The sequence below is a fragment of the Bubalus kerabau genome, chromosome 17, assembly GCF_029407905.1.
Source record: "Bubalus kerabau isolate K-KA32 ecotype Philippines breed swamp buffalo chromosome 17, PCC_UOA_SB_1v2, whole genome shotgun sequence".
In the NCBI taxonomy this organism is placed as follows: domain Eukaryota; kingdom Metazoa; phylum Chordata; class Mammalia; order Artiodactyla; family Bovidae; genus Bubalus; species Bubalus kerabau.
The window spans coordinates 9,591,837-9,616,071 of NC_073640.1; the positions used below are offsets into that span (position 1 = coordinate 9,591,837).

The 24,235-nt window shown below is 49.0% G+C and overlaps 1 long non-coding RNA gene across 2 annotated transcripts in view; it reads right to left on the reverse strand.

Moving 5' to 3' along the window:
• Positions 1–962: 962 nt before the first annotated feature.
• The window catches only part of LOC129630789 (uncharacterized), a 29,376-nt gene continuing 6,103 nt past the window's right edge, over positions 963–24,235 (reverse strand). The window contains exon 3 of one of the 2 annotated variants that reach the window (XR_008703755.1): positions 963–1,503. This is a non-coding gene — a long non-coding RNA (uncharacterized LOC129630789). Of the gene's footprint in view, positions 1,504–22,794; positions 23,074–24,235 lie in introns of those variants that run through there. The other variant, XR_008703754.1, reaches the window with a different exon arrangement.

Consider the following 24,235-nt stretch of genomic DNA (forward strand, 5'->3'; position numbering starts at 1 on the left):
GTGCCATAGGATATCACCCCCCACTGACAGCTCTGAGAAAGGATTCTTCCTTGCCTCTTCCAGAGTCTGGGGGCTCCTGGCAATCTGTGGGGTTCCTTGGCTCACAGGTACATCACCCCAGCAGCCATCTCATCACTGCGCCCCTCTCCCCTCTGTCTGCATGTCTCTGTGTGTTCTCTTCTCAGTAAGACACCAGTCATCGGCTTTAGAATCTACCCTTATCCGGGATGACTTCAAGTAATTACATCTTTATTACAGATGTATTACAGCAATATTTCCAAAAACTGCTACATTCTGGGGTTCTGAGTGGACATGGTTTTAGAGGGGATGCTATTCACCCCACGACAAATGGAAACAGGTCTTTTCTGCCTTAACATTGGCAGTGAAATATGTAGAATATATACTTCTACTATCTATATATATATATTTGTACTACACACACACACACACACACACACGGTGGGAGACTATATTTCCCCACAAATGCATAAGCCCACACTGTATTCAAAGTCTAACTTAGATTTTTCTGATCAATAAATTCTCACTGTATAAATCTCATAGAGACACCCTGATTCCATAACTTCAGCGTGGATGCTGAAATTATGCTGAATGTCAAAATTACATCAAACAACTGCACTTATTTCCACCAGAAAAATTTGATTATTTCACTTTGATTTACATGGCATTCCCCCCACCCTACATACACGCTGACTTTGAAATCCCCTTCAGCACTGGACAGTGAGAAGCAGGCTGTGTGTTCGCTGGGAAAGAGAACTTTCATTACATTTGATACTGTATTTTTCTCTCCTTGATTTGAATGTTATAATTGGATTGGTGAGATATTTATTAGGCACTCTGTGTTTTTTTTTCCTCCCCCAACTGCTTGGAGGGTGTCCCTTAATTTGCTTCTGTCTTTTGACTTCTGAGAACTGGCTGTGAGGTATTATTCCCAACAAAACTCATTTCTTTCAAACATTTATTTAAGGGTATCATTTTCTTAATCATTCTGAGGATAATTCAAAATAATTGCCATCGCCACTGCAATTTTTAATTTCAGTGAAATGTGTGTCACAGACTCTCCCGCTGGTTCCTCTCGCAAGAGCCCCTCGGTCGAAAGTACCAAACTCACTCAGACAAGACACGCAGGAGGAGCAGCACCCACCCCTGGGGCCGGCGGGGGTCCACCGGCCCTGCTGTTGACCCAACTATGACAGGTCTGCTGGACTCGGTCTCCCTGCTGCTGGGGTAAGAGGGCTATTCTTCATGAGTGGCTTCAAAGCATTTATGTTCTGTTCCATTTTAAAAACAACGTGAGGGACTTCCCCCGTGGTCCAGTGGCTAAGACTCTGCGTTCCCAAAGCAGCGGGCATGGGCTCGATCCCCGGTCAGGGAACTAGATCCCACAGGCCACAACTAAGAATCTGCCAGCTGTGACTCAAGATCCCACATGCAGCATGAAGATCCAAGACCCCGCACACCACCGCTAGGACCCAGCGCAGCCATCTGTGAATGAATAAATTAAAAAGAACACCCTGATTAATTCCATCAAATAATATAATGTGTGTGTGTGTGTGTAACTAAACTTTTTTTTAAAAAAAAAGAACAACATGAAAAGCAAATTAGGAATCAGCTTAATCAAGGATCGCCTGAGGAGGGAGTGGGGTGATTCGGGGTGAAGAGAATTCTCTGAGAAGTTGGAAGCGCTCTGTGTCGTCTTTGGGGTGGTGTTACAGGGGGTAGTCCACCCATCGAAATTCATCAAGCTGTTCACTTCCACTGCGCACACCTTATTATATATAACTATGCCTCAATGATATTGATTAAAAAGTGATGTGCTTTTATCAGACGAAGTAGGTGGAAATATGTGAAAAAAAAATCAGGAAACCCTTGTTTTCCAGTGCCAGCCCTGTAGGAGTATCTGAGCATTACATTCAAGGCATAATGTTGCTGAGAGAAGTGGCTTGATGCAGTGACAGACACTAAATTCAGAAATCAATTTTTTCCTGAATTTGAAGAATTTCCAATACTCTACTGGACTCATCCTCTGTTTCTCTTTGCTCAACAGTTGCCTTGTTGATATTCTATTCCTTCACTCAGCAATTTTTTACTGAGTGTCTATGACGCTCCAGAAACTATGCTAAGTGACTAAAACTCCTCATTAAATGCCCTGATATATTAGCACAACCACAGAGTTACCAGAATTTTAGATGAGCTACAAATTGTATTTTTTACAAGCCTACATTTTCCAAGACCTTTTAAAAAAAATTTGCTAATAAAAATTTTTAGCTGGAAAATTAAAGTAAACCAAATTCCCAGAGACTGAGAACATAAGCCTCTGAGAATTCCTAGCTTAAAATCCCTCCTTTTCCATAGGAAACACATGCCCACGCTGGACTGAGCTCAGTGGTCACTGCTGCCTTCTTTTCATTGTTCTGTGGGAATCACTGTGTCTGGATTCTCGGAGTCTACGCGCTAGAGTGTGGACTTCTCTCCATCTTTGTCCCTAGAAAACTGCCCCGCTTTCTCTTTCTGGACTAGGGAAAAGTCACATGCCTGCCTGTTTCTCTTTTCACAGTGCTCACCAGGACGCTGCGGGCCGAGCGCGGGGACCAATCAGGGCGCCTGCACAGCACTGTCTGGCCTGCACGGCCGTCAGCCGGCCGTTCCCTGGTCTGACTCCTCTGCACAACGTGCTACTTCTGTCGCTCTTTTTGGTTTTCTCCTAAGCATCGCTTTGTTTCATGTATCCCATAAACCACATATGGAATTAGGCCAAGTGTTCAAAAGTGAGCGCCATGATTAACCTGCAGTTCCTGTCTCTAATGTACACAGCATGCTGGAGATACACACTATGCATTAATATGTCACACACACACACACTGTACACGGCAGGAGAGCACAGCAAGGACTCGGTCAGCATTTCCCAGCGTTTCCCCACTCTTCCCAGTTTCCACGTAAGGACAAGCACTTTCACTCGGGTTAAATACTACCTATCAAAGAGTATCTGAGAATTAGACATTCAGATGCGACTTTTCACCTCCTGTTTGAGCTATCTCAATGCAACCGGAATTTAGAGATACTTTAGACGTTAGACATTCTTTCTAGAAGGAGGCAGAACTGAACCAGCGTGTCTGCTACAAGCCTCCTCCTCCCCTTCCCCTTAACCTTTGCAGCTGACAGCACCCCCCGGTCACCTCCTCTTTCTGCTCAGCCCCCGGGCCCAGGAGAGCAGGGTGCCAAAGAAGGTGCTCAAGCTTGGAGTCAGACACAGGAGCCCCAATTCCACTTCAGCCTCTTCCAGCTGCGTCACTTGGACAGGTTCCTAACTCCGTTGAGCCTCTGCTTTCCTACCCAGCAGGAGACAACAAGTGTCTTACCTCCTGGGGTTCTTGTGAGGAGGCTTCAGTGAGAATCCCGTGTCACTCCCAGAGCATAATGTCTGGCACAGAACAATTACCAGTAGTTTTTCGTTGAGTGGGTGGAGGGAGGGAAGGATGGAAGGTGGATGGACGGACAGACGGACTGATGGATGGATGAATACAGAATGGACTATGCCCCCTAGACAGGCCAATGCTATACATCAGGTGAGGGATATCTTTGTACTTTCTTGCCAAAATCTGGAAGGGACAACACATTGTCTCCTACATCTCTGTCCCCATAGTTCAAGGCCGTGACTACGGGTGCGTGCTCACACACACGCACGCAGAGTCACAGTGTGGAGTTTCGCTCTCCCAGGGGCTCTGTGATTCTGTTTGGGAGCTGCCGTTTGTGTCCTCCTGGGGCACCATCCGTGGCATGTGTACCAGTGTGCATGCGTCTTGGAAAAACAGCAACCAAAGGGCAGCTGAGAGTGACGACCGCCACCTGCGTTTTCAAACCCCAACCTCACCTCAAAGGTGAGTTACTCGATTACCTCGCTTTTACCCTAAAAATTCCAAATAAGAGGCAAACGGGTGAAGGATCTCAACACTTAACTGAAATTCTGTCTTACAGCATGGACGCTTTTGTTTTCTGAGCAAAGATGACAACGCGCAGCTCAGAACATCCCCTGCAAATTCAGACGGTGGGTTTCGCTTCTGGCGCAGTGAGGCAGCCGGGAGGGTGCTTCCATGGGGGCAGCTGACAACTTGAAAGGTTTGATGGATGTCATGGGGCTGGTTCGCCCTTGTCCCTTCGTCACGGGACAGGGGGAAGTGTGACAAAGGAGGAAGATGAACATTTATAAAAAGGCCACGGAAAAGGGACCTGTTGTTCCTCGGGGAAGAGTCTTCCGATCACCAGTTGGTCCGGAAGCTCTTGCTTCCTGTCCCAAACCATGGTGCGGAGACCAGGGGCCACTCCCAGGGCACTGGGGCCGAAGCAGGCATACCGCCCGGCATGCCAGCGCAGACCCTGGGGCCCAATCCTTCACCAGGGCCTGTTACACGTCAGCAAGTGGTCTGCACCAACCATCAACCGAGACCCCCGGGTTCCGTGCCTGGTGTCCCCACAGCCTAGCCCTCCCCAGAGAGTGAGGAGGCCAGAGGTTTGCCCTTGGGAACAAGGAACCAGGGTACAGAGGCACTCAGGAGAAAAGAGAGATTCGGCCAACCAGTGGGCAAAGGGCAGCTCCTGGGACACACGCAGACTCAACCTGCACGCCCAACACGAAGGGCAATCGATGGCAGGAAAGAGCGGAGGAAAGAAAGAAGGGAAGGCAAAGGTGAAAAGGAGGAGAGAAGAGCAAGAGGAGGGAAAGAAGAACCATTGGGAAGACGCATTGGTTTTCCCTGGCAACTGGGAAGGAGCTGTCTCCCACTTAGTGGAATTCAGTGCCCCCACAGTGGAAAATGTAGTCAGACAGAGCCTGGCATTGGCCTCACGCTAGCACAGCATGGTCAAAGGGAGTGAAATCGAGTGGATGCCTGTCCTGTAACCAGGTGCCACCTGCATCCTTTCTTTGCACGCCCTTTCGAGCATCCTCTGAAATGGACACCTTTTTAAAGAACTTAATTTTCTGGCTGCACCGTGCAGCATGCAAGATCTTCCCAGGACTGGGGGTTGAACTGATGTCCCCTGCAGTGGAAGTGTGACGTCTGAGCCACTGGACGGCCAGGGAGGTCCCTGAAACAGACTCCTTCTTCTGCCCCATCTCAAGGCTAGGGAAGCTGTACCTCAGAGAAGCAAGAGTCCTTGGAGAGGTTGGCCTAACGTTTTTCATTTCCTGGGCGAAGGGTTTAGAGTTCACACAAGAGCAGCCAAACCTCAGAGTCCGCACCAGGACAGCAATCTCATCATGCCTCTGCTGAGAAAAGCAGCAGCTGGAGAGCCCCAGCCCAGCGCCCTTTGGGGTTAGGGTACCACGGCTGGGATGCTGGAGTGACGTGCCAGCAGTTGGGGATGGTGGGGATGCCATGATGCCAGCGGGTGCCTGTAGAACAAAAGGAAGATGCTGGAGCAGGAGCCCCAGAAGTGGGGGGCGGGGCCTGGAAGGAGACCAGGAGGACAACCACGGGAGCGTCCGGGTACGCACAGCACGGCCCCTTGTGGACAGCTGGACGGAGCGGAGCCAGGACCACTCTCAGGCTGCGAGCACAGGATGGGCAAGTGCGGGCCTGAGAAAGCCCCTGGGGGCTCCTGCCTGAGGGACAGGGGCGACCAAGGAGACTGCAGCTGAGGACCAAAGACGGGGGCGATGACGCCCGAGGTGCAGCCCTGTAGGCCATGATAAGATACCTGCATCTGACTCTTGGTGAGACGGGAAGCAACCAGAAGTGTGAGTGCCTAAGAAGTGCCGGGCTGATCTGGGGTGGGGTATACGGGAATGCTTTGTACGTGGTTCTCAATCTCCGGTATCCCCAAACTGTTCCAAATAACGAGTATAAAATATCCACCTATCCATTCTTCCTTCCTTCCTTCCATCCATCCATCCATCTATGCTTCTTATACGTATCGTTAGTGTTATATTTTTAAAAATCGACATATTTTGCTCACTTCTCTGCATCTAGACTTTTATTTTTTTGGTCATGCCATGCAGCTTGTGGGATCTTAATTCCCTGACCGGGGACCAAACCTAGGCCCAAAATAGTGAAAGCACAAAATCCTAACCACTAGATCACCAGGGAATTCCCACTGCCTCTCTACCTAACAGTGTATTTTGAAAATTCCTATAAATCAACTGTGGTAAAGCCTGGCTCATAAGTTTCGGAGAATGGACACTTACTTGAAAATTACTATGTGACTCCTAAATGCAGTTACTGTTTTTATTTAATTGTTAAAGTACTTTTGCTTACATCATTTTAACATAAAAATAGAAGGTTAGGAGGCTTTCTAAAATGATAATATGGAGGTCCATGCCCTTCAAATTGCATAGGAATACATGCAATTTATATAAATACACTATCCAGTGGAACCAAGTGAACCATATATTCCTAATTATCTTCCTTTCCATCTCTGATGGCTCAGTTGGTAAAGAATCTGCCTGCAATGCAGGAGGCCCTGGTTCAATTCCTGGGTCTGGAAGATCTAGTGGAGAAGGGAAAGGCTACCCACTCCAGTATCCTCGGGCTTCCCTTGTGGCTCAGCTGGTAAAGAATCCATCTGTGATGCAGGAGACCTGGGTTCAATCCCTGGGTTTGGAAGATCCCCTGGAGAAGGGAAAAGCTAACCCCTCCAGTACTCTGGCCTGGAGAATTCCACATGGGGTTGCAAAGAGTCAGATATAACTGAGCAACTCTCACTTCAATTCACTCCATAAATCAACTGAGAAACATATAAGTCATTGTACTAAGAGCTGCTAACATCCCATCTTATTTTAGTGTTCATAACCATTTTCCTTGTCAAGGTTTCTGTGTGAACATCATGAATACACATATAAAGGATATAATTATTATTATCTGAAACAAACTGGAATTGGGTTTCAGCAAAATTCCTTCTTTCTAAACAATTTTTTTTCTTTGAGGATTGTTGTATTTATTTTTTAATTGAAGGATAATTGCTTTATAGAATTTTGTTGTTTTCTGTCAAACATCAATCAGGTAAAGTGTCTGTGTCTAAACTAACATTCACGATCGCCACTGTCTGAACCTTTATATTTGTGCCTTTGTGTTCCCTCCAGGCCTTCATCCCGGACACCCACATGGGTCACATCACTGAAATATTCTGGCTTTTCTGCTGCTCGGGGAAACCATCTTCAAGGCACAGAAGTAAGGCGAGCACACCCCAGTGTCCTCAGCAGAGGCAGAATAAAAACAGGACACGTCTCTGCGAAGGGGAAATAGGGCCGTGCACCACGTGGGTCTCGCAGAAAGCGTGCAGGCCCGTGGCTGTGAGCGACGAGAGGCGGCGGCGGTGCCGAGGCAGGGAGGCCGCATGCAGGTCCGGGGAGGTGGGGAGAAGCCTTTGTCTCTCCCCCGAGTCACCAGCGCTGCCAGCAGCCCTCGGATGTTGACTCAGCTTGGCTGGCAAGCGCCTTGGCAGCGGGGCCCTTGCTGGGTGGGACGCCAGGCCCTGCTGGGGCTCGGAGACCAGCGTCCCTGAGGCCTCCTCCTGCCTTCCCGCCCGGCCTCCCCTTCCTGGCTGGATGCGGCCGGGTCTGGGCCAGCGCGGGGCAGGAAGGACCTGGGGATATTGGCCGAGGCCTCTGTTACCTTGGCCGAGCCTGCGGCTCCTTCACAGCGGGAGCCTGGGGCCCGGCTCGGTGGATGCCTAGTCCTCCACTTCCCTGGGGATGCGTGCTTTCTTAGGCCCTGCTGTTGTGATCCTCTTCCACACAGGGACCAGACCTATTTTGTTTCTTAGGTTATAACAATTCTCTCTTTTTCCCCCAATACCTCTTCTGTGTCTACTGGTGAGAATTCACTTGGCAGAAAGATCCATCTCCAGCTTTCACGGAGAGACAAGATGGACAGCAGATATCAGACTGCCCCAGAGCACACAGGTGGCTGACCGTAAGTACCCACAAAGCTGGGAGGAGAAACTGGGGACCCTGCCCCTGAACTGCCCTGGAAACGGCCAGGCACTGACCAACGAGGAATCCAGGGTCGGTTCAGAAGGCGGCTCCATCGCTGCGGTCAGCTATGTGATCTTGGGGGAATCTACTGAACTTGAGGGAGCCTCAGTTTCTTCTTCTGTGAAATGGGTCTAGCCGCCGTTGCTGACTTCCTGTGCCGGTTGTGGGTTAAACGCACGTAGAGTGCTTAGGGATGCAGTAGAGGTGAACTGCAACCATAGATAGCTTTCCCTTCCCTCCTGGCCTCAGAGGCCACACTTGGAAAACAAGACTGTGAGAAGAGAGGGCTTCCAGGGGCCTCCTGCAATCATAAACCTGTATCGTTCTGAGATTTTAGTAAGGATTGCTAATTCTTCCCCAGAGGTCTCCCAACACTCTGTGGACCATCGCTGAGCCGCCGCTCAGAACAGCCTTCTGCCTCTGCCCACGTGTGTGGGACATGGCTTCACTTCACTCGGCTGGCTTACGGGGCTCCAGGAGGGAAGGTTCTAGCGACTGCCACTCACCTGGGAGGTAGCTGCTGATCAAAGGGACCATCTAAAACCACCAGGCGCTGTTTGCTGTCACAGCCACAGGGCCTGTGGCTTTTAAAGGCAGCAGCTGGGGACGGCTTCCCAGGCAGTCATACGGGGCCCCTCGTTGCTAAGTTCTCCGCGCATCTAACGCTCTGCTGCTGCTGCCCTGGGTGTTTCTGAGCCAGGGTTCCCACATTTCCGGTTTGCACTGAGGCCTGCACACCAAGCATTGGGCCACTCCTGCAGGTGGATGCATGTCCAAGGTCACGACTGTCGACACTACCCTGTGTGTGTAGTCCTGGATGTGGTTGGGGAGACAGGAATCCTTTGGAATTTTAAGTTGCTGCACTAAAGAGATGCCTCTGTTAGCACCCCTTGCAGGAAAGCAGCACGGCTCTAGCAAGGAGAGTTCCCTGCACCAGGCCTGGCCCCACCGACAGGAGGAAGCCTGCGCCGCGGCGGCCTCAGCTCGGCACCCGGGGAGCAGGAGACCAGCTGACTCATGGAAATCTCCCAGCTCACGTCGCAAGATGGTGATTTTTCTCTGCCCAGCTCCTGTGTCTCTCCCAGATGATGTATGAATTGCCTTATTTACCTTTTCCCTCCAAACCTTCTCCTTTATTATTTTTATTAATGCCATGCCAACACTGAAAAGGTGTTTCCTTTGCAAAAAAGAAAAAAAGGTGGGGGGGAAGGAAAGAAAATAACCCTCAACACCTCATTCCATTCACATAGCAGAGGGAACATCTATTTAAAAATAGTAATATTTATCTGTGTGTGTGTGAGAGAGAGAGAGGACTTAAAATGGGTTGGTTATACGAGAGTCTAAAATCGGAATACCAATAATAATAAATTCAGGTCTTTATTTCCAAAAGGCCACAATACTCAGGAAAGTTTTACTATCTTTATTGACAATAAAAACGTTGCTGCATTTAATACCTTTTACTTTTAGGAGGAAGGGGAGACATGCTGCCCTTAGACCCAGGGCAGCATCATAAAATCCACGTTTTTGGGTGCCAGTACCCACCACTCCAGGCCCGTACCTGCATTTATGGGTGCCAGTACCCACCGCTCCGGGCCCGTACCTGCCATGGTCATCTGCCACTAAGCACTGGAATTTATTGGCCCATTAAATCTGCGCAACTCCCCATAAGACAGGTGTGTCCCGATGTCTAGAGGACAAAGCTGAGGCTTAGAGACACTCAATAAACTTCCACGAGGTCACCAGCTCCTGTCAGAACCAACACCGGAACGCAGATCCCTCTAGCCCAGAGGTCACCACATGAGTTCTCACTATCCTCCTTGGCCTGGGTTTATAAACAGGAGCTACTCTGATTGTCTATGGCAAAAGCAACAGTCACAGGAGCCCTGCTCAACAGGACTACTGATCGGTTACAAACGCAGCATCTCCGGGGAGGGAGACTTGAGAAGCCATTGTTCTAACCTGCCCCTCAAAGCATGGGCTTCTCCAATGCGTCCCACTAGAAATCCTTCCTTTTTTGATTCTTCCCCATGACAGAGAGCTCACCACCTACAGAGGCAGCCTCTTTTGTGACCCATAGCTCTGTGAGTGAGAGCGTCTGTCTTCACCTTAAAAGACACATCTTTTCGCCTCTGCTCTTAAATCCAAGCTGGAGGCACAAAGATCAAGCAAACCCTTGTGTTCAGCAAAGGCTCCCCTCCAACCCCCCTCACCCCCAATGCCCCCCACCCCACCCTCCACCCACCTCTTGGACTGGACATGTCCAAGAGGACATGGAGCCTCCTTCATGCTGCCTACCATTTTCCCCACAAACCAATCACCAGGCAATTTTCAAACCAATTCACAGTACCCATCTCTGGCTGAAAAAGACGTTCCCAGTTCTGCGTATCTGCATGTAACCTCTGGGATTTGTGGGTACATACTTGGGCCTCCATTCCATGCAGGGGATGTGACCCAGGGCTTCTGAGGAGGAGGGATTGCTTGGCTTCTGAACCCTGAGCCCAGCTAGAGCCACAATTCAACACCCAAGCTGCATTCTTCTGAGTGGAGACCCCTCTCTACCTGGCAGTGGGGAAGCCCTTCAAGGACCCCGGAAGGTGAGGCTTTGCCAACTGTGAAAACGCTTGTTGGACAGAGCCGAGAGCATGCCTATTTGAAGAGGGGAGGGAGGGGGAAATTATAAAAACATCAGAAAGAAACAGATGTGCCCGAGTCAGGTTTTGTGGCAGGAAAAACTGTGGGTTTGCTGGTATCGATTCCATTCTTTCAACGGAGGAGGATGAATGACTGTGCGCTCCCGGGACACAGGGTCCCGCGGAGCCCAGCTTCCCGCGGGGCGCTCCAGGCGCACACGCCCACCTATGCGCAAGCAGCACCTGGGTCAGTGGCGAAGCTGCCTGGGGCAGGCGTCGGAGGGGGCTGATGTCCCATACGAAGGTGGTAACTACTACCCCAGAGGCGTGCCTTTCCACCTTTTCCTGATGTGCATCGCTGCCAGCAGCAGCAGCAGCGACGGAGGAAGCACAGCGATCACGGGGACAGGGGTTGAGAGGGACCATCTCTTCCCCCCAACCCCCAATCAGCTGGGTCCCTGAGTGACAGCAGTAGAGGCCCCCCCCGCCCACACAGACATAGTACATTTCCACTGTCCCTCAGCTGAGGTTGAACAGAGAGAGAAAGGTCCTGGCTCAAGGTCACGCAGCCAGACGGTGGCACAAGTGACTGGCTCTAGAGATGGTCTCCCTTACTTTGAGCTCAAAGTGACTCTGAGCTGGGGGCCCCCTGAGAGGCTGCAGGAGGAAGACCAATCACACCTGAGCAAGATGTGCTCATCTTGTGCAGGGACGGGGGAGCCACAGAGGGCCCAGTATCGGGGGCGCTGTATAGTTGTTTCCTAGACAAGCGGGAAGGGCTTCCCACTCCGACAGTAAAGAATCTGCCTGCAATGTAGAAGGCCTGGGCTCCATCCCAGGATCAGGAAGATCCTCTGGAGAAGGCAATGGCTACTCACTCCAGTAGTCTTGCCTAGAGAATCCCATGGACAGAGGAGCCTGGTGGGCTACAGTTCATGGGGTCACCAAGAGTCAGAGAAGACTCAGAGGCTAACACACACACACACACACACACACACACACACACCTGTCCCCCCCCCACCCCCCCCACCCCCACCCCGCGCCCTGCCCCAGACAAGAGGGAAGAGGCCTTTAGAATGTTACTGAATGAATGAATTTCCCTAAGGCTGATATCTCAAAATGCACTCTCAGGCACACAGAAGGAACATCAACTTTAGCCCAATTTCTGAGTTCTCATGACGAAGAGGGAAAGGACGAGATGCTATGCTAAACAATTTACAAATCCTTCTTGTTTAAAAGTTTCTTTAAACAACAAGACAAGGTGTGCGATCCCTGTCTATACATAGAGCAAGAGGCTCAGAAAGGCTAAGGAAATCTGCAAAGGTCACAACGCTAGTGATAATAGACACAGTCATGATTATAATATAAAACATAATTATTTTGCTGACATTTATCAAATACTTACTCTGTTCCCAGCATTGCTAAGCCCTTCCCAAGGATTAGCTCATCTATGATATGCTTATGAAATGTGCTTATGAAGATAGCAATTTTATTATCACTATTTGACAGATGAAAAAACTGATTCAATTCCTGCTCTCATTTTCCAAGCTCTTTGCCACTATGCAGCGGTTCCCAAACTGTGTTCCATGGAGTTCTAAGGGTTCCATGGAATCTTCTTGGGCGCAAAGGATGAAAGACCTAGTCTCACGGCCCAGTTCCTGCCCTGTCTTACATCAAAGCAGCTAAGCTTTCATCTATTTTATTTGTTGTTGTTTTTCCATAAGATTTTCTTTAAGCAAAGGTTTCCATACCTAGAAATGTTTGAGAATCTCTGAGCTAGAGGCTGTATCAGGCACATAAAATCTAGGATTCTGTGAATGGAATCTCTGATTTTCTTTTGCTAGGGTCTTGAAACCTTGCTTTCTTGTGTGTGCATTCCAGCCACATAGTACCAGGTGGCGCCACCCAGGTTTCTGTCCTTCAGTCTATGCGGTAGGACCTATAGCCACAAAGATCTGACTCTGGTCGTGGTGCCATGGCCCTGAGCTTGCAAGTGTGCGTGCTCAGTCGCTTCAGTCGACTGAGTCTGGCTCTTTGCAACCCTCTGGACTGTAGCCCGCCAGGCTCCTCTGTCCATGGGATTCTCCAGGCAAGAATACTGGGGTGGGCTGTCATGCCTTTCCAGGGGATCGTCCCAACCCAAGGACTGAACCCGCCTCTCTTACACCTCCAGCGCTGGCAGGCGGGCTCTTTACCACTAGCGCCACCTGCGAAGCCTGGCCCTGAGCTTAACCACGCCCAGTTTCCTCTGCAAGATGAAAATCACAAAGGCCAGCCGATCCCACCTGGCTTTGGTCTAGAATCATCAAACAGTGCTGCTCGGGACACATCTGGAGACAAAGAGCTGCCTACTAACCCAGCAGCCGTGCGTGCTGGCGGACTGCCTACTGCTCACCTACTTTGTTCCTGTATTTTCACTCAATTACATATTTTCATGGCCTGGGCCATTCACCCAGAGGCCCCAGGCAGCAGACAAATTTTAAACAATTTAAACAAGCAAATAAAATTCAAATAAGTGACCATTCTATCCTTCTAGGTCTAATCTGCCCCCAAGGCTTGGGGTTCTTTTTCCACTCTAGGGGTTTTGGGGAGACAGTTGATTTAGTCTCTAACCAAAAAGCCAGGAACCTTTTTGCCAGGCCACAGAACTCAGCGTCCATCACCTGGGAGCTCTAGAGTGGCTTCTCTCCTCAAAGCATCAAAAAAGTCCCCAACTAACTCTACTCAGTCCTCTGCAGCCACCTAAATAGAAAGGAGACCCGAAGAGGGGATATATGTATAAGCATGATTCGCTTTGCTGTGCAGTGTAAAGAAACTATACTCTGATTAAAAAAGAAAAAAGTCCCCACCTGTGTCGCCCTCCTTGTGTTATTGGGTAATCACATATACGGAGATGTACATGCGTCGTATGTATGCACAGAACTTAGTTCAAGCCTTCTAAACATTATTGTATTACATTCTCTTAATGACAGCTTACATCTCCTGTTTTACTAATGAAGAAACAGAGACCTGGAGAGGATGAGTCAGCTGCACAATGTCACACTGCTGGGAAGCAAGGGACCTGAGCAGTCACCAGAAGCATCTGAGTGCTGAGCCGGGGCCCATCACCACAGCACGATGTGGCCAAGGATGTCCTGACTGCTCCTCGGGGAGCCGACCGGGTGGCGGGCCGTGGAGTCCGGTCATCCTTCTCTGGGCTTCTCAGGGGTGGGCTCCCAAGGTGGCAAGGGGAAGTGATTAATGTAATACCCCAAGCTTTGAACTCAGGGGGCCACATCTTGTAGGACTCTCTTGGGGAGGCTTGATAACCCCCAGTGGGTGTTCTTACTCAGCAGACCAGGTGGAGTGGTGGTTAGGAGTTCAGTTCCACAGCCAGCTGACCTGAATCCGATCCTGGTACCAATTCTTACCAGCGGCTGAACTTTGGGAAAGTCACCTGGTCTCTCTGTGCCTTGGCTTCCTCATTTGTGAAATGGTGATGAGTTGCTCCCAGAGTAAGGTTATCATGGGGATCAAAGAGTTAATATACACAAAAGACAGAGTACAGTGCCCAGCACATAGTAGGTGCTTTGTAAGGGGTGTGTGTGTGTGTGTGTGTGTGTGTGTATGTTTGTGCACGCACACACACACACACTCAGTTGCTCAGTCACCTCTGACTCTTTGAGACTCCATAGATGTTACCCGCCAGGCTCCTCTGTCCATGGGATTCTCCCAGCAGGAATACTGGACTGGGTAGCCATTTCCTACTCCAGGGGATCTTCCCAACCCAGGGACTGAACCCTCATCTCTTGCATCTCCTGCATTGGCAGGTGGATTCTTTACCACCAGCACCACCTGGGAAGCCCTTGTGAATCTCACCTATTATTATTAACTCTGTTATATACATGAGGACTGTAAACTCTTGGAGGTGAAAGACCCGTGTGCCACACATCTGTGCTCCTAGCACCTCGTATAGAGCAGATGTTCAGGAAGCATGAATAAGCCTGCTGATACTAGTTTACTGCTTCTGTCATTACTATTACTAATAATATAGCTATAGCTACTTTGCAAAATCCCTCGTGCCTTTCGTCTGGGTTGATCCTTACACCCTCCCTGTGGCAGCGCCTCTGTGATCATCCCCTCTGCAATGCACAAGGTGGTGGAGGATCACGAGGCAGAAGACCTGACTACAGCACAGATCAGAGAGGCTCAGAGACTCGCCCGAGGCCCGACAGCACAGACCAGCAAACCTGAGGGTATCAGCCGAAGCTCAAGGAACCTGTAAACGATAATGTGACCCCCCTCAGGGACATCCAAGGAGGGAGGACCCCCTAGGAGATGGGGTACGAAGCCTGCGAGGCCCTGCAGGCTGGCTGTGCTGTTATAACCTGCAGAGGGGGCAAGCTCTGCCCCTGACATCGCATCTGAGGTTGTGACCCGCTTTGTCTGAGCACGGGAGTCTCTGCCCCCAATGCCCCCAAGGAGAGCCATTCCCAAGAGCCCTCAGTCTCCACCTTCAAGGCTGCGTGTGCCAGGTGCTATCTCTGGCACCCGTGGAGAACTGTCACCTCTGAAGCAATGAGCTCTGGCTCCCCGGCCTCTCTCTTTCTCCGTCCTTGCTGGCTGCAGTACAAAACCCTGTGCCTTATCGCTTGTCATCGCTGACTATCCCTGGCCCGGGGGACCGGGAGAGCCTGTCACCCGGGTGGCCTGGCAGCAGGCCAAGCCAGGCGACACGCTGCTGCTCCGCACACCCAAGTTTCCTGCCTGTGGTTTCCACCACCGCGACCGGGCTGGGTCGCGTTTCCTGTCCTAACGCACAGGCTGGCATGACACTGCGTTCCTCCGGGACGCTCAGGGCTTGCCGCTCAGGTAGCCAGCTTGGTCCTGCAACATGTCTCCAGGAGGGAAGAGGAACCAGAGCCCCGGGCCCTTGCGGCCGTTCACTCATCTGGACTGCCCCATCCTCAGAGCGTGGCCGTCCCAGGCACCCTCTCCTGCCGGAGCAGCTTCTTGTCTGTGCAGGTGACACAGGGCGCCGACGGGGAGACAAAACTGCATGGAACGAATACCTGGGTGTAAGCATCCGCTCTCAGAGCCCAAAGGATTGCACGCATGATACAGGGAGCAGGGGTCTTCTGGGTCCAGGATACTCACTGGGAAACGCGTCGGCAATCGTGTGCTAACTGTTCTGACCCCCTCCTGCCAACCCCACCTGCCTTCCCAGAGGGATCTTATAATACAGTAAGCGTCCTACATAGGAACCTTCAAGACGGAAACTTTCAAAGCTGCTAATGTGTGTGACCCTCTATGCCAGCTGTTGTACTGTATTAATGTACTCTTCAAGGTACTGTGTGTAAGATTAAAAATTACATCTTATTAAATCTAATTAAAAATGTTTATTTGTTTGCTTTTTGCATACATTACAATGTTTATCTTTTTTATGTATTATGTGTGTGAAAATATTATAAACTTATGACAGTACAGTACTATACAGCTGATTGTGTAAGTTGGCTACCTAGGCTAATTTTGTTGGACTTAATGAACAAATTGGACTTACGAACCTGCTCTGGGAACAGAACTCATTTGTCTGTAGGAAACTTCCCGTATAGATCAGATCAGGTCACATCCTCGTTTCAAGTCCTTCAGTGGGTTTTCCATCTTTTCCAGAAGGGAGACTAGAGTTCTCATCATGGCCCTTCAGTGTGACAGCTGTTTCCTGACCATGGATGTGTCTCACCCCCGTGAGGCCACACCAAGCTCCCTGCCCCCTCCAGGGCTGGCCTGGGGCCTGCAAAGGGCTCTGTAAGACTGAACACCTTCCCCTACACCACCCAAGCACAGCCTCTCACCCACAAGGTTCTGAAATCTGGGTAAGTACATGGAAACACCCTCTTGTATTTGCTAATTGGTGAGAAGGCAATGGCACCCCACTCCAGTACTCTTGCCTGGAAAATCCCATGGACGGAGGAGCCTGGTGGGCTGCAGTCCATGGGGTCGCTAAGAGTCGGATACAACTGAGCGTCTTCACTTTCACTTTTCACTTTCATGCATTGGAGAAGGAAATGGCAACCCACTCCAGTGTTCTTGCCTGGAGAATCCCAGGGATGGGGGAGCCTCGTGGGCTGCCATCTATGGGGTCGCACAGAGTCAGACACAACTGAAGCGACTTAGCAGCAGCAGCCCCCAAATCAGTGGTTGATTTTTGAGAGAAAACCATTGTTTCTGGAGTTAACAGAGTAGGAAAGAGCTCTGGAGTGATCAGATTCGGTTCAAGTCCCAACTCTGGCACATGGGTGGCCCTGGGCCACATTCGCCTTACCTGCTGGAGCTGTTTAGCACCAAGGCCTGCCCACCCAATAACCTGTAGGTGCAAGTGCTGGGCCAGCTCTGGCCAAACAACCAACTGGGCAGGGACACAGCCACACCTGTCAGCAGACAAGCTGTCGAAAGACCAGAGGGCCCACAGCTGCCTCCGGACATGACCCTGCCCACCCAAAGGCCAAGACCCACCAGTGGGCAGGCGCTGGTCCCCCTCCTCCACGGAGCCCATACATGCCTCCAGACCAGCCCTGCCCACCAGCGGGCTGATACCAGAAGCACGAAGACTACAGCCCTGCAACGCCAGCCAGACCCTACTCCAGGACCAGCCGGCTCCTGGCTTCCCTGCCCACTAGCAGGCAACTGCAACCTTCCGGACACCCGAGACCAACCTGCATCAGGAACACACTCCCTGCCCGCCCCCTGACCGCACCCCCCATGCCAACAATGATCTGAAGTGAGGTCTGGAAACCCAGGGTCCTGCAGCCAGACTCGAGGAGCCAGCTGCCCACCAGCAGCCTGGCACCAACCCCAGGACCTGGCTCCACCTGCCAGGGGGCAAGCAGCAGCTCCAGAGTCTTCAGGACCCTGACTCCCCCTGCCAGCAAGCCAGCACCAGAGCTGGGACCCCCAAGGACTCTGAAACCATCCACCTTGTGATCAGCCTCACTGAACAGCAGGTGCCACACACGACAGGGCCTGGCAACCAGCCAGACTACCAGACTAACCAAGCCTACCCAACCCCCCTTGCAGTCTGCCTGCCACCACAGAAGTACTCACACAGCCCTCTTACAGGGAATGGGGGGTGCCCTGCTGGGACGTACAGGATGCTCCTTCAGAGGCCCCTTCTACAAGGTTGAGAAACAACCAACCTACCACACACACAAAAATACAAATAGCAACTCAGACAAAATGAAGTGGCAGAGGAATGCGTCCCAGGCGAAGTGACAAGATAAAATCCCAGAAGAACTAAGTGAGGTGGAGACAGGCTGTGTACCTGAGAAAGAGTTCAGGGCAATACTCATAAAGATGAGCAGGGATTTTCCTGGTGTTCCAACGGTTAAGGCTCTGTGTTTCCAATGCAGGGAGTGCGGGTTTGATCCCTGGTCAGGGAACTAATATCTCACATGGCATGTGACACAACCAAAAAATAAACCAAAAAGTCAAACAATTTTGTAAAAATCCAATTAAAAAAAAACAAAAAGATGATCAAAGAACTTTGGAGAAGAATGGACACACAGAGCGAGAAGTTAGAAGTTTTTAACAAAGAGCAGGAAAATCTGAAGAACGACCAACCAGAGATGAATTATAGGGGCTCCCAGAAAGAGAAGATAAAGAGGAAAGGGCCCCAGAAAATATCTGAAGAGATAATAGCTAAAAAACCTCCCTAACCTGGGAAAGGAAACAGTTATCCAAGTCCAGGAAGCACAGAGAGTCCCATACAGGATTAAGTCAAAGAGGAACAGAACAAGACACACTGTAATCAAAATAACAAAAATTAAAGATAAAGAGAGAACACGAAGGGCAACAAAGGAAAAGCCACAAATAACACACAAGGGAACTCCCATAAGGCTTTCATCTGATATTTCAGCAGAAACCCTGAGAGCCAGGAGGGAGTGGTGTGATATATTTAACATGATGAAAGGGAAAAACCTCCAACCAAGAATACCCACCCAGCAAGGCTCTCGTTCAGATTTGATGGAGAAATCAAATGCTTTACAGACAAGCAAAAGCTAAAAGAATTCAGCACCACCAAACCAGCTTTACAACAAACGGTAAAGGAACTTCTCTATACTGAAAAGAAAAGGCCGCAACTAGAAAACAAGGAAACTGGGGAAGGAGAAAGCTCACTGGTCAAGGCAAACATACAGTAAAGGTAGGAAATCACCCACACACAAAGCTGGCATGGAGGTTAAAAGACAAAAGTAGTGTCTGCATGTGCAATAAGCAGTTAAGGGATACACAGAACAATTAGATGTAAAAATATGATATCAAAACCAGTGATCGTGAGGGGGGCAGAGTGCAAATGCAGGGTATTTCAATTGCATCTGAAATTAAGAGATTAGCAACTCCAAACAGTCACGTGTATATATATAGCAGTCTATATAAAAACCCCATGGTAACCACAAACCAAAAAATCTATATTTACATACACACAAGAAAGAAAAAGGAAAATGCTTAGACATTGTTCAGGGGGGAAAAGGGACACAGACAGTTACAGCCAAACCCTTGTCCTCCGGAGACCAGGAGTTCCAAACCCGAGCTCCAACAGCAGACAGGGTCCCTATTTACTTTTAGTTAAAAAAAAAAAATCACAAAATATCATTGGATCTAAATGGGACCCCGAGGGGGTTAATTACATGGTAGAGAATTGTCTGAAAGCTCAACTGCCATGGGTTTAATAGATGTACCTTCAGAAAAAAAAAGAAAAAGAAATATAGCACATTGATCTCTAAAAAGGAAAAGTAAAGATCTCCCAAATGCAGATGAGGAAAGGAAAAAGTCCTCGCTCAGCATTTCACCCCACCATTAATCCTCAGGACACATTTCCTGCAGGATCTCTGGGTTCTTCCTGTTGTGGACTCTGGAATTCCAGGGCTCAAGGCTCCCAAACGGAGCTGTTTTCCAACCACTCTGAACAAGGGCCACCTCCCTCTTCTAAGTCTCTTAGAAGGAGGGCAGGAGGTGGGGGTGGGTGGGGTGGGTGGGTGGAGGAAACAACCTTCCCACCATCACCAGCACAAGGAGTGTCTTTCTATTAACAATAGAAGAATTTCTGACAGGCTTGTGTGTCTGAGACTCGGTTACTTCCTCTGCAAAATGGGGATAATATCATCAATTTCAGTAGAAATGCTCACTTCAGATAGTGATTGAATAAACTCTGACAAGTTTCCACATGCTTTCTGTGTGGAAGAGGCCCCGTATTAAGCATGTGAATAGATACAGCTCTATCTTATCATCATATGTGGCAGTTATTAGTGTGGTGTATGTGTGTGTTCAGCTGCTCAGTGTCCCACGCTGTGCGACCCCATGGACTATAGCCCGCCAGGTTCCTCTGTCCATGGCATTCTCCAGGTAAGAACATTGGAGCAGGGTTGCCATGCCCTCCTGCAGGGCATCTTCCCAACCCAGGGATCGAACCCACATTTCCTGCATCTCCTGCATTGACAGGTGGGTTCTTTACCACTGAGCCACCTGCAAAGCCCCTGGTATTAGTATTACCATCTCCATTTGCCAGGGAAACTAAAGGATAGATAAAATGTAGTTACTGCCTCCAAAGTGCTCAACTTTTAGGTGGGAAAGGAAGAACATTGAGTCCTGTCGAGAGAGAGGTATGTTTCCTTAGGGTGTAGCCAGCACACAGGCAAAGAATCTGAGATGTGGAGGCAGCCCAAGACATGCCCCGGGCTTATGAGATTCAGAGAGGTTAAGTATCTTACTCAAGGACACACAGCTACTTAGAGGTAAAGCCTGGATTGAAATTCAGGTGGCTTCTGCCCCGAAACCACGGACGCTCCCCTGCTCCAGGGTCAATTCCACTTTCAGCTTGTCTGGGGTAGAAGCCACACTTCTCCTTTCTGCAGCAGTCTTCCTGTGTAGGCAAAACAGTGCCCCAGTGATTCCATTACATGCAAGGATAATAAGCTTGCAAACAGAAGCCCGTTTCCCCTACACAGAGCTGCTAAAGGAGCTGAGTTTGTAGTTTCACCTCCAGTTGCCTGCACCAGAAGAAGGAATCGCCACCAAAAAAAAAAAAAATATATATATATATATATATACGTATGTATATATGTGTGTATGTATCTCAATAACCCACACTATTCCATAGACATATACGACTATCTGCGTGCCTCGTACAGGGTAGGTATGTCATGGCCATTTGCCCCTGCCCTTTGGGAGTTCACAGTCAAGCTGGGGAGATAAATGCATGCATAGTGCATGTATCTGAAGGTAGAGCAATGCTGTGAGCAAGGTCTCAGCAAAGCGCTCTGGGAGTCCAGAGAAGCCTGTGATTAAATCAAAGAGGCTTCTTGCATTGGGATCAATCCAATGATGGCTTTGCTTGCTGGGCTTTGGGCAAAAGGCATTTAATATCACCCGATGTTGTAAGGCTGAATTTGATTAAGACCTGGAAGGGTTGGAGCCCCTTGCTTCATAAATACCACGCAGCCAGAGAGCTCCGAGTAGCACGCCTCCCTGGGAGCATTGTGTTTGGATTTCCAAATTCCCAAGAGCAGATGCAATGTCTTCCTCCTCAAAATCTTACCCAGTGTGGGGAGACAGGATGATGGAAAAATAATCAAATTTTGAGGGTTTTCTGAATGATTATAGTATGGCAGTCATTGTAAAAATGCTACTCTCAAGATTTCTCTTCTAGCATCTAATTATTTGTTTTTGATTGTTTTCTGGCTGTGCCACGGGGCATGTGGGATCTTAGTTCCTTGACCAGGGATTGAACCTGCAGCCCCGCAGTGGAAGCACAGAGCCCTAACCACTGGACAACCAGGTAATTTCCCAGGTTTTTTTTTTCCCCCCTTGTGCTTTTCCTGATCCATTGGTCAATACTGTTTGACGGTCATATTGTCATGATGCTAGAGCACAGGGCTTTCTATGTGGCAAAACCAAAGTGAGATCAATTTGATTCAAGTGACGGTTCCTCTTTCATCCATCATTGTTCTAAGAGGAATTTCCCACCACAGCTAAGGAGAGGGCACCCTTCTGCAAGCCACTCCCAAGGCAGGCAGGGAGAATTCATCTCCCACTGCGGACAAGGAGACCAGACCAAACTCCAGCACAGAAGATGAAGTTATGCTGAATGTCTAAGTCTTGAAAGAACCTTGACCTATGTTGCTTATCTCTACTCTCACAACACTCTTTAAGCATTCATTCATTCTACAAATATTGACTACTAACTGTCTACCGTGGCCAGGCATGTTGCTGAGTGACAAGACTGGTGAGTAAGAAACACCGGTTCCCTGGAATGTTTAGTGAGGTTTACCAAGAAGTAAACAGAGAATTTCACAGGAAGCAAAGCCAATTCTTGAGGCAGTAGTGACAGAGGTGATGCGTAATGGGCTTGACAAATATTAGAAGCCCCATTGTACAGATGTGGAAACTGAGGCACAGAGCCTGACTCATCCATGCCACATACTGTTCAAGCGATAACACCCCCAAACAACATGTATCCTCATGGCCTGTGACTGAGTCAGCCCTGTGGAAATGAATTCTGGTCAGCCAAATGAGAGCCAAATGAGGCCAATGACAGCCTCAATGAGATGACTGATTTTTTTTTCAAGTTTGAGGAGACTTGAAGAGTTTTCTGTAGTTTATTTCCTCTTTTGTTCCCTACCCTGGAATAATAGGGCTGGGATGACCCTTTGAGCATCAGCATGAAGTGACCTCCAGCCATCTAGTATAAATACAGACACGCACCTATCTGGGAGACGCCTGAATTTCCCCAGATATCCTCACGCCAACTCAGGCCCTGAGGGATTTGGGGAGCTTTTGAACAGATGCCCTGGCACCCAACTGTGCCCATCAAGCATCCCCAGCTGCTTTTCCTCCTCAATAAACCCTCTGATCCCTGTTCAGGTCAGTTTCAATGGGCGGACACGAAGCTTGGAAAGAGATCTGAAGGGTTTAACCCTTCCCCGGGGTGGGGGTGGGGGGGTGCGCAGTTAATTTGCTGCATTAGCTGGGGGCCACACGGTACCTTCTTGCTCGGTTTTCCCCTCCTCTCTGACCCATCTCTCAGGAGGATTATGCCGTCCTCTGAGACTGGACTCTGCAGCCCGTATTTCAAATGGGGATTTATTTGAGACAGGCACATCAAACGTTATCTAGCCATGAGTCTGTTGCAGTGATTCCTGTCTGGTCAGCCAAATGAGAGCTCAGCTGGAGATCCCAAAGGTGGAAGTGGGCTATCCAACAGTCGGCCACGATTTTGGAATTTCCAGGAAGAGTAGTGGGACGGGGACGTTTTATTAGTCGTTCATTCCCCACTAATCGCACGCGGTCGTGTTGCAGTTTTTAGTCCGGTGATGGGTTTTTCTGTTTGCATGGTGATTTCCTCGACAGCTCATTGTCGACACGGGTACTTCTCGGGAGAGACATTTTTCCGTTGACCAAATATAGAAATCATTGAGTTATTATCTGGCGAAAAATATGTCATTACTTTCTTTCCCCCGAATTCTCTATCCCATTGGATATGGGAATTAGATAAGATTAAGTTCTTAGGCTACATCAACTTAGGGAGCAGACAGATTCTGTGCTGTTCAACTCTGTCAGGACAACGTTTATATCTACTTAGATAGAAGACAATGTGACCGGCGTACACACAGAGAGGGCCTGCGTGAGGTCTGCTCTAAGTAGAGCAGCGTTAGGTTACTTTAAGGTGACAATTTCTAAATGAGAGCAAAACTGTGTAATAAGATTTAAAAAATTGGACCCATTCTTAGTTCACCAGCTCCCCAGCCAGTGACAAAATATGCCATTAGTGGCCACAGCACGATTCTGAAAATATACCTTCCTTACGATTTAACGTTTTTTTTTTTTTTTTTACCCTGTGAGCTAAAAATTACAAAGCCCCGGATTTCATCGCTCTTGCAATCTATTCTTTTCCCCTGACTTCCTGTTTTCATGAAATTTTAATCAGGCACTTAAAATAAATAGCTATGCAGAGCTTCGCTGCCTCCTGCAATAGCCAGGATGGATGTTTTGGGGAAAGTGATAGTCCAGAGACGTTGAGAACAGTGAATCCCATTCTGACTTGGCAAGACTACAGAAATTAAAATGTAGCTCTGTCCACGGCCATGCACTCGGAGGGGACCGACTGGAATTGGAGGAGTAAATGAAGACATAGTGCATTGGATCTTTAAAAAAAAAAAAATCTGTCTTCAAATATTGACAGCAATATGACCAATTTAGGAAGGGCAAGCCAGATAAAGGAAAACTAGATTACTCCAGGAGAGGGGAAAAAGGAAAAAAAGATCATAGTAAACTTTTCAAATCCCCTTAAAATTGAAATATTAATTATTCAATTTAGGCTACTACTCTTCTTTGCTAATGGTTTTTGATGATGTATATCTGAGTTCCTTTCATTTCAACCAAAAAAAGATGTCTGGTTTTAAACCTGCCCAAGGGTTTTTTTTCCCCCGCCATATAATGAGGATATCTACAAATGATATTACAGAAAAGATCAATATACTTGTCACAAAACCATCATGTTCGGGAGTCAGTGTCTTTTCCAGCAGTAACTTCAGATTTCACAGAGAAGGCCATGTACCAAGAGTGGTAAGGATGCTATGGACATTTG